Below are 11480 nucleotides of genomic sequence, written 5' to 3' on the forward strand. Positions count from 1 at the left end.
GTCTGTAGCCTAACATCTCAAATGCTTCGATTATCTTCTGTTCCGGTTTTCCCACTGTCCATGTTTCACTACCTTACAATGATGTAATCCAGACGTACATTCTAAGAAATTTCTTCCTCAAATGAAGGCCGATATTTGATATTAGTAGACTTCTCTTGGCCAGGAATGCCCTTTTGCCATTTCTAGTCTCCTTTTGATGTCCTCCTTGCTCCGTCCGTCACTGGTTATTTTACTGCCTAGGTAGCAGAATTCCTTAACTTCGTCTGCTTTGTGACCATCAATCCTGATGTTAAGTTTCGCGCTGTTCTCATTTCTACTACTTCTCATTACCTTCGTCTTTCTTCGATTTACTCTCCATCCATACTCTGTACTCATTAGACTGTTCATTCCGTTCAGGACATCATGTAATTCTTCTTCACTTTCACTCAGGATAGCAATGTCATCAGCGAATCTTATAATTGATATCCTTTCACCTTGAATTTTAATTCCACTCCTGAACCTTTCTTTTATTTCCATGATAGCGTCCTTGATGCAGAGATTGAACAATAGCGGCGAAACGCTATATCCATGTCTTGCACCCTCTTAAATAGGAACACTTCGTTCTTGGTCGTCCACTCTTATTATTCCCTCTTGGCTGTTGTCGTGTTGTGTATGATCGGTCTCTCCCTATGGCTTACCCCTCCTTTTTTCAGAATTTCGAACATCATGCACCATTTTCCATTGCCGAAGGCTTTTTCCAGGTCGATAAATCCTATGAACGTGTCTTGATTTTTCTTTAGTCTTGCTTCATTCATTAGTCACAACGTCAGAATTGCATCTCTCGTGCCTTTACCTTTCCTAAAGCGAAACTGATCGTAATGTAGCGCATCCTCAATTTACTTCTTCAGTCTTCTGTATATTATTCTTGTAAGAAACTTGGATGCATGAGCTGTTAAGCTGATGCTTTTCCAAAAGTCAGATGGTATGTCGCCAGACCCATATATTCTACACACCAACGTGAATAGTCGTTTTGTTGCCACTTGTAAGTAGACTGTATAGGTTTTTTTATTGGTAACGCCACATAGCGCTCTGTATGAAAATCACTGGCTGTGCTGTGTGCAGTCTGTGGCTGGTTTGCTTTGTTGTTGGCCATTGTAGTGTTGGGCAGCTGGATGTTAACAGCACGTAGCGTTGCGCAGTTGGAGGTGAGCCGCCAGCAGTGGTGGATGTGGGGAGAGAGATGGCGGAGTTTTGAAATTTGTAAGACTGGATGTCATGAACTGCTATATACATTATGACTTTTGTACACTATTTAGCTGGCAGTAGTGGCGCTCGCTGTATTGCAGTAGTTCGAGTAACGAAGATTTTTGGTGAGGTAAGTGATTTGTGAAAGGTATAGGTTAATGTTAGTCAGGGCCATTCTTTTGTAGGGATTTTTGAAAGTCAGATTGCGTTGCGCTATAAATATTGTGTGTCAGTTTAAGCACAGTCATGTATAATTGTTCTAAGGGGACGTTTCATATGTCGATCCTTAGCCGAGGATACCTCACTGGAATCTTCTGATTTTTTCTTGTAGTTTGTGTAATTAGTGTAGATTTTGTTTATTGCTAGCGCGTAATTGTAGAGAGAATCTCCTTTGTAGTTGCAGTCTTTCATTGTCGTACAGTAAAACAGGTGTGGCACGCATGTAAATTTGCACCAAGTATTTCGCAGCTGCGTTTACAATTAACTAGATATTATTTTCAGTGCTATGTTAATGTGTTGTCTTATTTTGCTCTTCAATTTGTGTTTTTCTGTGTTGTCGTGTGAAATATTGTGACAATAATGGCGTGTGAAAAACGTAATACTAGGCTCCAAAGTAAACTGAGAAATGACAGTGAAGACGAAAGCAGTGTGTTAGCGCCACCATGTAATGAATTAACTAATGTTCAAAGCAGTAATAAACAATTAGTGGACAGGGAAGCATTATCGATCGATCGGTCGGCAACAGCTCGCCTCAGGATTCCGAAATGACAGGACACAATCTTGCAAATACTGTAGATTCAGGTTTTGGGTCCTCACCGTTTCCTCAAATAAATCAAGACACAGTTTCTGCTTTTCAAAATGTGAATATTGCCGGTTCAAATGCACTGCCGAATAGCATTGAGGAACATGCTTCAGATACCAGTGCACTGTTATTACAGTTAATGCAACAAATGGGACAAAGGCTACAGAAGTTAGACACAACGCTTGAACAAAATCAGAAACAAATGGGACAAAATCTTCAAAAGTTAGACACAATGGAACAAAATCAGAGCCAAACACAGCAAAAGCTTCAAAAGTTTGACGCAATGGAACAAAATCTTCAAAAGTTAGATACAATGGAACAAAATCTTCGGATGTTAGACACCACACTTGAACAAACACGTGAAGATTTAACTACTGAGTTACATAACATTGAATCGAAATATCAAAAAGTCTGTAATGACGTAAAAACACCAATTTGTGAGCATTTCCAACCTATTTTTTCGCGGCATGAAAATGCATTACAGAATAACGAAGCAGCCATAAAAGAACTGCAAACCATTGTTCATGAAAATCATGAGACCTTGTGGGCTAAAATTGACTCAGTTGCATCTACCGATTCGATTACGCAACTTGCAGAAACTCAGGAAAACTTAAAGGACACAGTAGATTCGATTTCAACACAAATGGACACTCTGAAACTTGGTTCAGAAAAACACACTGAGGAAATGTGTTCACTATCGGAGAAAGTAGCCGAACTTTCGGATCTGTTCACTAACTTATCTACAAAGGTAGATGATGATCTGAATGACACAAGACCCGTAGCCTTTACTGACACAGAAGAGTATCAACAAATTAGAAAATTCAAACAAAATAAAATCAATACACAGTACAAAAGAGAAATCCGGGAAGTACAAGATCAGTTGGCACAAGTAATACAAAAATTATATATTTCAGAGGACACTCGCGCTCCAACATGGGAAGAGGGACTTAGAAATACGGAAAAGCTGCAAAATAATAACACAGGGCATTTCGGAAATTATGAAAGAAATTGGCAAGGTTCACCGAATTTGAGATGGAACCGCCGACATGACGTAACAATGACCGATATGCGACTCGCCGACACGATGATTTTGACTATAATCTGTTCATTACTACACGCAAATTCAAAACATTTAAGAATTCTGGCAGCGACATTCATCCAGAAACGTGGCTTCATCAATTCTCTCATTGTTTTCCTCCCAACTGGTCATTGCAGCACAGATTAGAATTTATGTGTGGCTACTTAGAGAATGAACCAGCTGTAAGAATGCGATCGGTCAGTCACGATTGTCACAGTGAATTAGAATTTTATCACGCCTTCCTCTCAGCATATTGGTCTCAAGCTACACAAGACCGAGTAAAACATAGCATCATAATGATGAAACGTTTCGAACAATCTGAATTTTCCAGTCTTATGAAATATTTTGAAGACATGTTGCACAAGAATCAGTACCTGTCAAACCCATACATCCCCTCAGAACTCATCCGCATTTGCTTAATCAAATTACCTGAACATTTACGACATATTATTTTGGCAGGACGTTGCAAAGATGACACTGAAGCTTTTCAGGGACTCTTACAAGGATTAGAAATTGACACTGACAATTGCGGGACGCAAAAACAGGAGCAAAACAATTACATCTCACACCCGTCACGATTCCGCGATGAAAGAAATAATAACTGTACATGACAAGGCCATTCTTACAACATAAATCGTGACCAAAACAGACACCACCCGTATGACAACCACTGGCAGAGTAATAGTTACAGAGAAAGATCGCATTTCCGTAGTAATGAATATGACAGAGACAATCATAGAAACAGACAGTTAGGTCTCCTAATCCCAGTAACGACGCGTGCCAACAAAGAAACAGACAATGACTCGCACTGCAGGCAAGCCACATGCGCCCGCTGGCTCAGGGAAAAATAACATAGACGCTAACCTTGAGAAAAATTCCAGTATTTTTTACCGACGTATACCACATGATAATTGCGTTAAAGTTGAAACTCTGCGTACTAGGAAGAGCAAAGGGTTACACCACATTTCACATGTGAAACCATTTATTGAGAGATAATCTGCTTTTTAACTTAGTCTTTGCTATAAAATTTTTCACTTCACGTTACTAGTACTCTTTTTCAATCTTAGAAACTGTTAACATGCAACTATGATTTAAAGTTACCTATCAAGTCAAGAACCAAGAGAACTTATTTAAACAGAAATTACGAATGCATTGTTATTGTGAACAGACGACACTGTGTTATTGTGTGTGTACATTCTTGTTTGTTAGTTGCATGATTACGTAACGACTATAAGGCTCACATACTTAGAACATTTACCAGTACTGCTAATGAGATTTTACTGCAACATTTTAGTTTACTTGAAAATACATTCTGGATGTAAAGTACTTTCTGTGAGATACCAGATGACACAGTGGTTAGTTTATGTGACAGCTACACGATTTTACACGACGCTACTAATGAGTGACAGTTTACAATGTTGCTTTTGCGGTGTATCTGTTTTATATCTGCACAGTTTTTCTGAATTCTTCTGTAAAGTAAAACATGTTTTAGTAGTAACTTTTGTGGTATAGCTACAAGGAGACAGCCTTTTCCGTAGGACAACAATACATTACAGCACAATACTTTCTTCATAACAGCAATAAGCGTGATAACTAAGATACCTATACGCAAAGCATTTCACTTTTGTGTATCATGAGGTAAGTACATTGACTTCTGCAGAACATAGCTTTCGGAGGACGATAACTACGACACTTCCACAGAGATTATCTTACAACAAGACGTACAGTTTAGCGCTACAGTACACATATTTGAGTGATTAATTTTGTACTTAAAACATTTATTTTTAAAGATATTTGAAGTACAATGATACAAAGGTTTTCCGTGATTCATTTCATTCCATTGCTGTAATCTGTAACACCTGAGGGTATAATTACATTAGTCCTCAGGGGAGTACATGCTTACTTTGTGTACCATGTGTTTGGCAAGCACAAGGAGCCCTAGCTAATATGGTATTTGCTTATACAACTTTACACATTGGCACCATATTTCTCTAACACATAAATTACACAGCTATCTGATCATATAACTGAGAGATAAACTTTATTTTACAACATCAGTGACACATGTTTACACAATTACACAGTTGGATAACTTCACACTTATGAAATTGTATTTTTTCTGTACTGTGGGAACTGTTCATATTTTTTCGGAACCATTGTGATACTATGAGAGCTTTGAATGATGTATTTGGTATGAGATCATGATTTTTAAAGTACATTTGAGGTAGATGACACTATTGAAATGAGCAGAGAATTTTCTTTAGGTTTTGAAATTATTGCAGAAAGCTATGACGTTTTTGAGATTTAACTGAGGTGTTATGATGTTATTATTATGATGACGATGTGTATTATGCTGTTGAGGTATGTTTATGATCAATAAGCTGATGCTGTATGAGTTATTTGATTATGCTATGTATCTGTTATGATGAAATATTGAAGAAGTGTCGACGAATATGTACATGTGTAATAAGGTAAGGAATAATGAGTAATGGTTAGGGACTCTGGTTTGTGAAAAAGGTTGTTGGAAACCAAGAATCGTACTTTAAGAGTTATGAAATGTGTGTAAATGTGTGAATGTATCACAATGCCGGCCACAATTTTTTGGACACTGTTATATTCATAAGATTTTGTTTCTACACATTTGCAACGCAAATTCTCGACCCGTGAAACTTTATATATGAGACTGCCACTGTAGTGCAAACTGGTGTTGTAAATATTTCAGTATGAAAGTTAAGTGACCTTCACGTAATGCGTTGTGGGCACGATGCATTACGTGGGCAGATGCAAGACAGTCACCTGGAAAAAAGCCATTAGTGTGTGCCTTTCAGAGGCATAGGCATTATCCTCGCTATTGACATTTCTTTGTAGAAAGCATCACAAATACGACACGCTCAAACTTGAAAATATATGATTACACTGTGGAGCTCTTAATTTATGATATTTACTAAAATGCCTAATGAAATGATGAGAAACATTTTACATCTATTGTCTTTCTAGTTGAGAGATTGCTCATTTTGTTTGATATCTAGTTTCTAGCTGCACTGCGGCATTGGTTAAAATAAAATTTAATAGATGTACTAATATAGATGTTTTATGCCTACAGATCCAGTAAATAACCATTTTATAATCTACTAAAAAAAACGTGGGAGCATAAAAAGACATTTCCCTTCACAGTAATTGCATACATAATTTTTGTCAATGTCTGGGTAACTTATTTAGTAGTGTAAGTTAAGGTCATGCATCACCCTAGTGTTAAGATGTGACATAAGTATTAAACATGGCCATTTTTACTGTAATATTTTTTTCTGTGTGAGCTTTGTCATGTTTAGATATAAGTTATTGCATGTGCTGCTGCTGTTTGCCAGGCATAGTGCTACTAAATTACTCTGTTAAGCCAGTTTTACTACTGATTTATTTTTATTGTTTGCTGCACATTGCCTTATATTAGTTGTAATATTGCAGTTGCTCTGCTAATTTATTTTACTGCTGCTTGGTTTGCCAATTTGAATTTTTTGACATTGCTGTTTGTGTTAATTTGTTATGTGCTGCTGCATTGCCTCGTCCCTTGGTATATATATCTGAGCTCAGTAGATTTAAGGTAGCTTAAGAGGGGGTAGAGTATATAAGAAACTAACTATGATGAATTGGAAGAAATGCATTGAGAATCTATAAGAATATGGTTTGGCCAAAAAAGTAGTGTACAGTGGAGAAAAACTATTTTTGAAAGAGGATGTGAACAGAATACAGAAAGCATGTTTGGATAGGACTTTTTGGAAATAATGAAGAATGAAGGGAGATCTCCAAGAAGTAAAGAAAGTTTTGTCTGCAAAATACTGCCATAAAACAAACCCTGTCCTTTCTTTGTGTTATCCCACAATGTGTTTGTGTACTCTTGTGTATTTGTCTTTTTCCTGTCTTTATGCGTTTAGCTAATAAGATTTATGTTGTAGAATTTTTCAAATACTATGTTATTTTCTTTGTAAAGATGTTTAGACATTATTTATTCTGTTTTGTTTTAATGCTCATGTGTGAAGTTGATGTTTCAAAAGTTATTCTGATCTTTTATGTATTTAATTATGTCATAATTCTTGTAACACTGATGTATATGTTATTTCGATTCTTTTGTAAAGCCCGAATTACTACAAATGTTATCTGTATTGTTATGTTATTTAATGGTGTAATTTGTACCTTTATTATTGTCTTCTTATGTTATAAAATTGTAATTGATACCAGTTCATCAAATTAAGTAACTTGTAAGTTACATTTCACTGCACATGTTTCTGTTGGTCATAGTATATGGACAATATGTGAGAAGTTGGGACTGTTAGTGCTTGCACGTGTGTTAATAATTCAGCAAGGGACTGGTTAACATCATTGCTGGTTCTAAGGACAATTCAAAAACTTTGTGAGTGTACAAGTGGTGGTTTATGGACTTGCTATATTCTCCGCAAGACTCTTCAATGGTGATTGTGCACCTGCACAGTCGCAACAGTTGGCTGCTGGCCGTCTCTACAAGGACTACAGTGGGATTGTATCTTGGTCTGCTCTTTGATGACCTTCCTACCAATATTCTTCAAAACTTCGACTGACTCTACTGTGGGTTTGCTCTGTTGTGGCCCGTTACCTGTCTGCATGTCAAGAGTCAGCACTGTCTTTCCGTTGGAAGGACAACACTACTTCATGAAGACTGCATGGAAATCCACTACTTCCGTGTGCATTTTCTTTTACTGCTCAGACTTTGAGAAAAAAAAAACCACTGCAATTTTACTGTGATGAATGATCAGGACAGTCTTTATGGACTGCGAGAAAATTTTAGCTTTTGACCAACATTGTAGCAATAAGTGTGTGCATTTGATTTCTTTGTTATTGTAATTATGAAAAAATTTTTCAAATCTGTATTGGCCACTGCCCAAAACAATTTGTAAAATTTTTTGTGGGGAGCATGGGGGCTATGAAAGTAGACTGTATAGGCTTTTTTATTGGTAACGCAACATAGCGCTCTGTATGAAAATCACTGGCTGTGCTGTGTGCAGTCTGTGGCTGGTTTGCATTGTTGCTGGCCATTGTAGTGTTGGGCAGCTGGATGTTAACAGCGCTTAGCGTTGCCCAGTTGGAGGTGAGCCGCCAGCAGTGGTGGATGTGGGGAGAGAGATGGCGGAGTTTTGAAATTTGTAAGACTGGATGTCATGAACTGCTATATACATTATGACTTTTGTACACTATTTAGCTGGCAGTAGTGGCGCTCGCTGTATTGCAGTAGTTCGAGTAACGAAGATTTTTCGTGAGGTAAGTGATTTGTGAAAGGTATAGGTTAATGTTGGTCAGGGACACTCTTTTGTAGGGATTTTTGAAAGTCAGATTGCGTTGCGCTATAAATATTGTGTGTCAGTTTAAGCACAGTCATGTATAATTGTTCTAAGGGGAAGCTTCACACTTCCCCCACTGATTGTAGAAATTCTGATGGAATGTTATCTATGCTTCTACCTTATTTGATCTAAGTCCTCCAAAGCTCTTTTAAATTCTGATTCTAATACTGTATCCCCTATCTCCTCTAAATCGACTCCTGTCTCTTATTTTATTACGTGAGACAAATCTTCCCCCTCATAGAGGCTTTCAATGTATTCTTTCCACCTATCCGCTCTCTCCTCCGCATTTAACAGTGGAATTCTCGTTGCTATCTTAATGTTATTATCCTTGCTTTTAATGTCACCGAAGGTTGTTTTGACTTTCCTGCATGCTGAGTCTGTCCTTCCGGCAATCATTTCGTTTACGATGTCTTCACATTTTTGCTGCAGCCATTTCGTCTTAGTTTCCCTGCACCTCCTATTTATTTCATTCCTCAGCGACTTGTGTTTCTGTGTAATTGAGTTACCTGGAACATTTTTGTACATCCTCGTTTCATCGATCAATTAAGGTATTTCTTCTGTTAACCATGCTTTCTTCGCAGTTACCTTTTTTGTACTTATGTTTCCTTCCCAACTTCTGTGATGGTCCTTTTTATAGATGTCCATTCCTCTTCAACTGTACTGCCTACTGAGCTATTCCTTAACGCTGCATCTATAGCATGTCCTATTGGATGGTAGGTTTATATTTTGTACGCCAGTCTGACTAGTGGAGGGGTAAGTGCAGTTTCCTGTCAGTCCCGTGATTGGCGGAGAATGTAAAAAGGAACAGAACTATGGCACAGGATGAGAGAATACTTGAGCGGAGATTCCGGCTTAGGCTCTCGTAGAGTTAGGATACTTCCGTATTTGGCCCCTCTGGATGCCAACTCGGGATAGAAAGGGACTTTTCGGTGCGACGGTACTGCAGAGTTGGATGAAAGATGGAGACGAAGTGCGACTAGCCGCTACACCATGGGCTTCGAATTAGAGCTGCCAGAATCAGGCCGGCCTGTGACTGCGTTCCCCTGATGCACCAACCTTTTTCAGGGATGCTGTGTTCAACTACACGCTTCTCGTCAGCCCTCAGTGGACTTCGCGATATCCGCCCGGATCCTGGCCTTACGCCGGCCTAGCTGTGTCTGCAGGATCAGCACGGGCGCCGACGCAGCCAGACGTAGCACTGCTGGCGCCCAGCCAGCTCTCCACCTCAGACACCTCACACACTGCCTGAGAGACGCGAGCCACACTCAGCAGCTACCGCTGTAATGATGTATAGTCGTAGGTGTATAAGAAAATAATGAGAGGCGATCCAAGAGTTCCCGTTTGAGGGCGCTGCTGCAGCGTATATGCATCCCAGCCCGACTCCGATGCGGATATACAGTGGCGGATATCAGTATAAAGACATGATTATTTGTGGGAAAACATGTTTATTTGTATATTTGCTATTGCACCCATTTTCCGTTTAGATGTCGGCCGCTGAGGCCAAGCGGTTCTAGACGCTTCAGTCCGGAACCGCGCGACCACTACCGTCGCAGGTTCGAATCCTGCCTCAAGCATGGATGTGTGTGATGTCCTTAGGTTAGTTAGGTTTAAGTAGTTCTATGTTCTACGGGTCTTAACATCTGAGGTCATCAGTCCCCTAGAACTTAGAGCTACTTAAACCTAAGTAACCTAAGGACATCACACACATCCATGCTCGAGACAGGATTCGAACCTGCGACTGTAGCGGTTGCGCGGTTCCTGACTGAAGCGCCTAGAAACGCTCGGCCACACCGGCCGGCCAGTGATGGAATAGTAAATTATTGTTGTCAAATTTCTCATATGTGCGAGGTAATTCAATTCGCAGCATTTCAGTATAATTATAGGAATTCACTTTGGGGTGCAGCCATGCTGAGTTGGACGTGCCTTTAGCACAAAAAGCTGCTCGGGTTATAACGCTGCCACCGCCAAAGTTTATGCTCGTCTGAACGTGTTATTCTGTACGGACATCATGCCAATAGTACTGAAAACCATCTGACACATTCACTTAAACCTCTTCTCAGCACTGAAAGTTACTTTTTTCCTTTCTACAGTCCACAATATAAGTTTTTCCGCAAACTCCAGATTAGCCTCCTTTTGCGCGTTGTTTAAAAGTGGCTTATATAGCCGTTTCTTGAATGTGAGAATCGCGTCTTGAGCCAGGATTTGTCTAACGTGTCTGGAGGTGACTCATAACCTCAAGTTAGTCACGAGTTGAGAGGAACACAAGCCACTGACTTTAGCTTTACGCAGAATCAAACGAGTATCTGATGCTGATAATTTTCGAGTCCGACCTGAAGTATTACTGTATCTCATTTCTACCTATCAGAACCCCTCGGAGATCATTAAAGATAACCAGTCCTAATTGCCCAATTGTAAAGTGACCCGTTTCCAAATTACATAGAAAAAATAACCACTATTTCAGTATACATATAATTCGAAAATGATGCTTTGCCGATTAACATTGTTCTTACGTGAGAAACATAATATAAATGTGAAATTAATACTGTAAATAATTGAACGAAATGTAGCACATGGTCAGGATGTACCAGTAAACCTATCAGTGTAAAATTACTACAGCAAATTAAATAGAACATATAAATAAAGCACGTTAATTGAATCTCCGATATATGTTAGCACTAAAATTCAGGCACTAGTTGATTTGTTATAAACAAATTTAGAAATGTAATTGTTACCTGTAACATAGTTAGTTAGAAAATGTTATATTAACTCGTAACTAAGTTGAAAATAGGTTCACCTTGTTCAGCACTGTGATTGTAAATTTTTAGCAATGTGTATCTCATATTCGGTTTAACTTTTAATTGTGATTTTACATAAAATTGTAATTTTCATTGTAGGTAATTGTTAACAAAAGTATAAATAGAGGTCACGCAGGCGCCTTGGGGCACTCGTTTTTGGCTAGGGTTGTGAGCAAATGTATTGTAGGCTCACTCGTTTGTTGATTGTTGTGAAC

Source organism: Schistocerca piceifrons, chromosome 3 (genome assembly GCF_021461385.2).
Source record: "Schistocerca piceifrons isolate TAMUIC-IGC-003096 chromosome 3, iqSchPice1.1, whole genome shotgun sequence".
NCBI lineage: Eukaryota > Metazoa > Arthropoda > Insecta > Orthoptera > Acrididae > Schistocerca > Schistocerca piceifrons.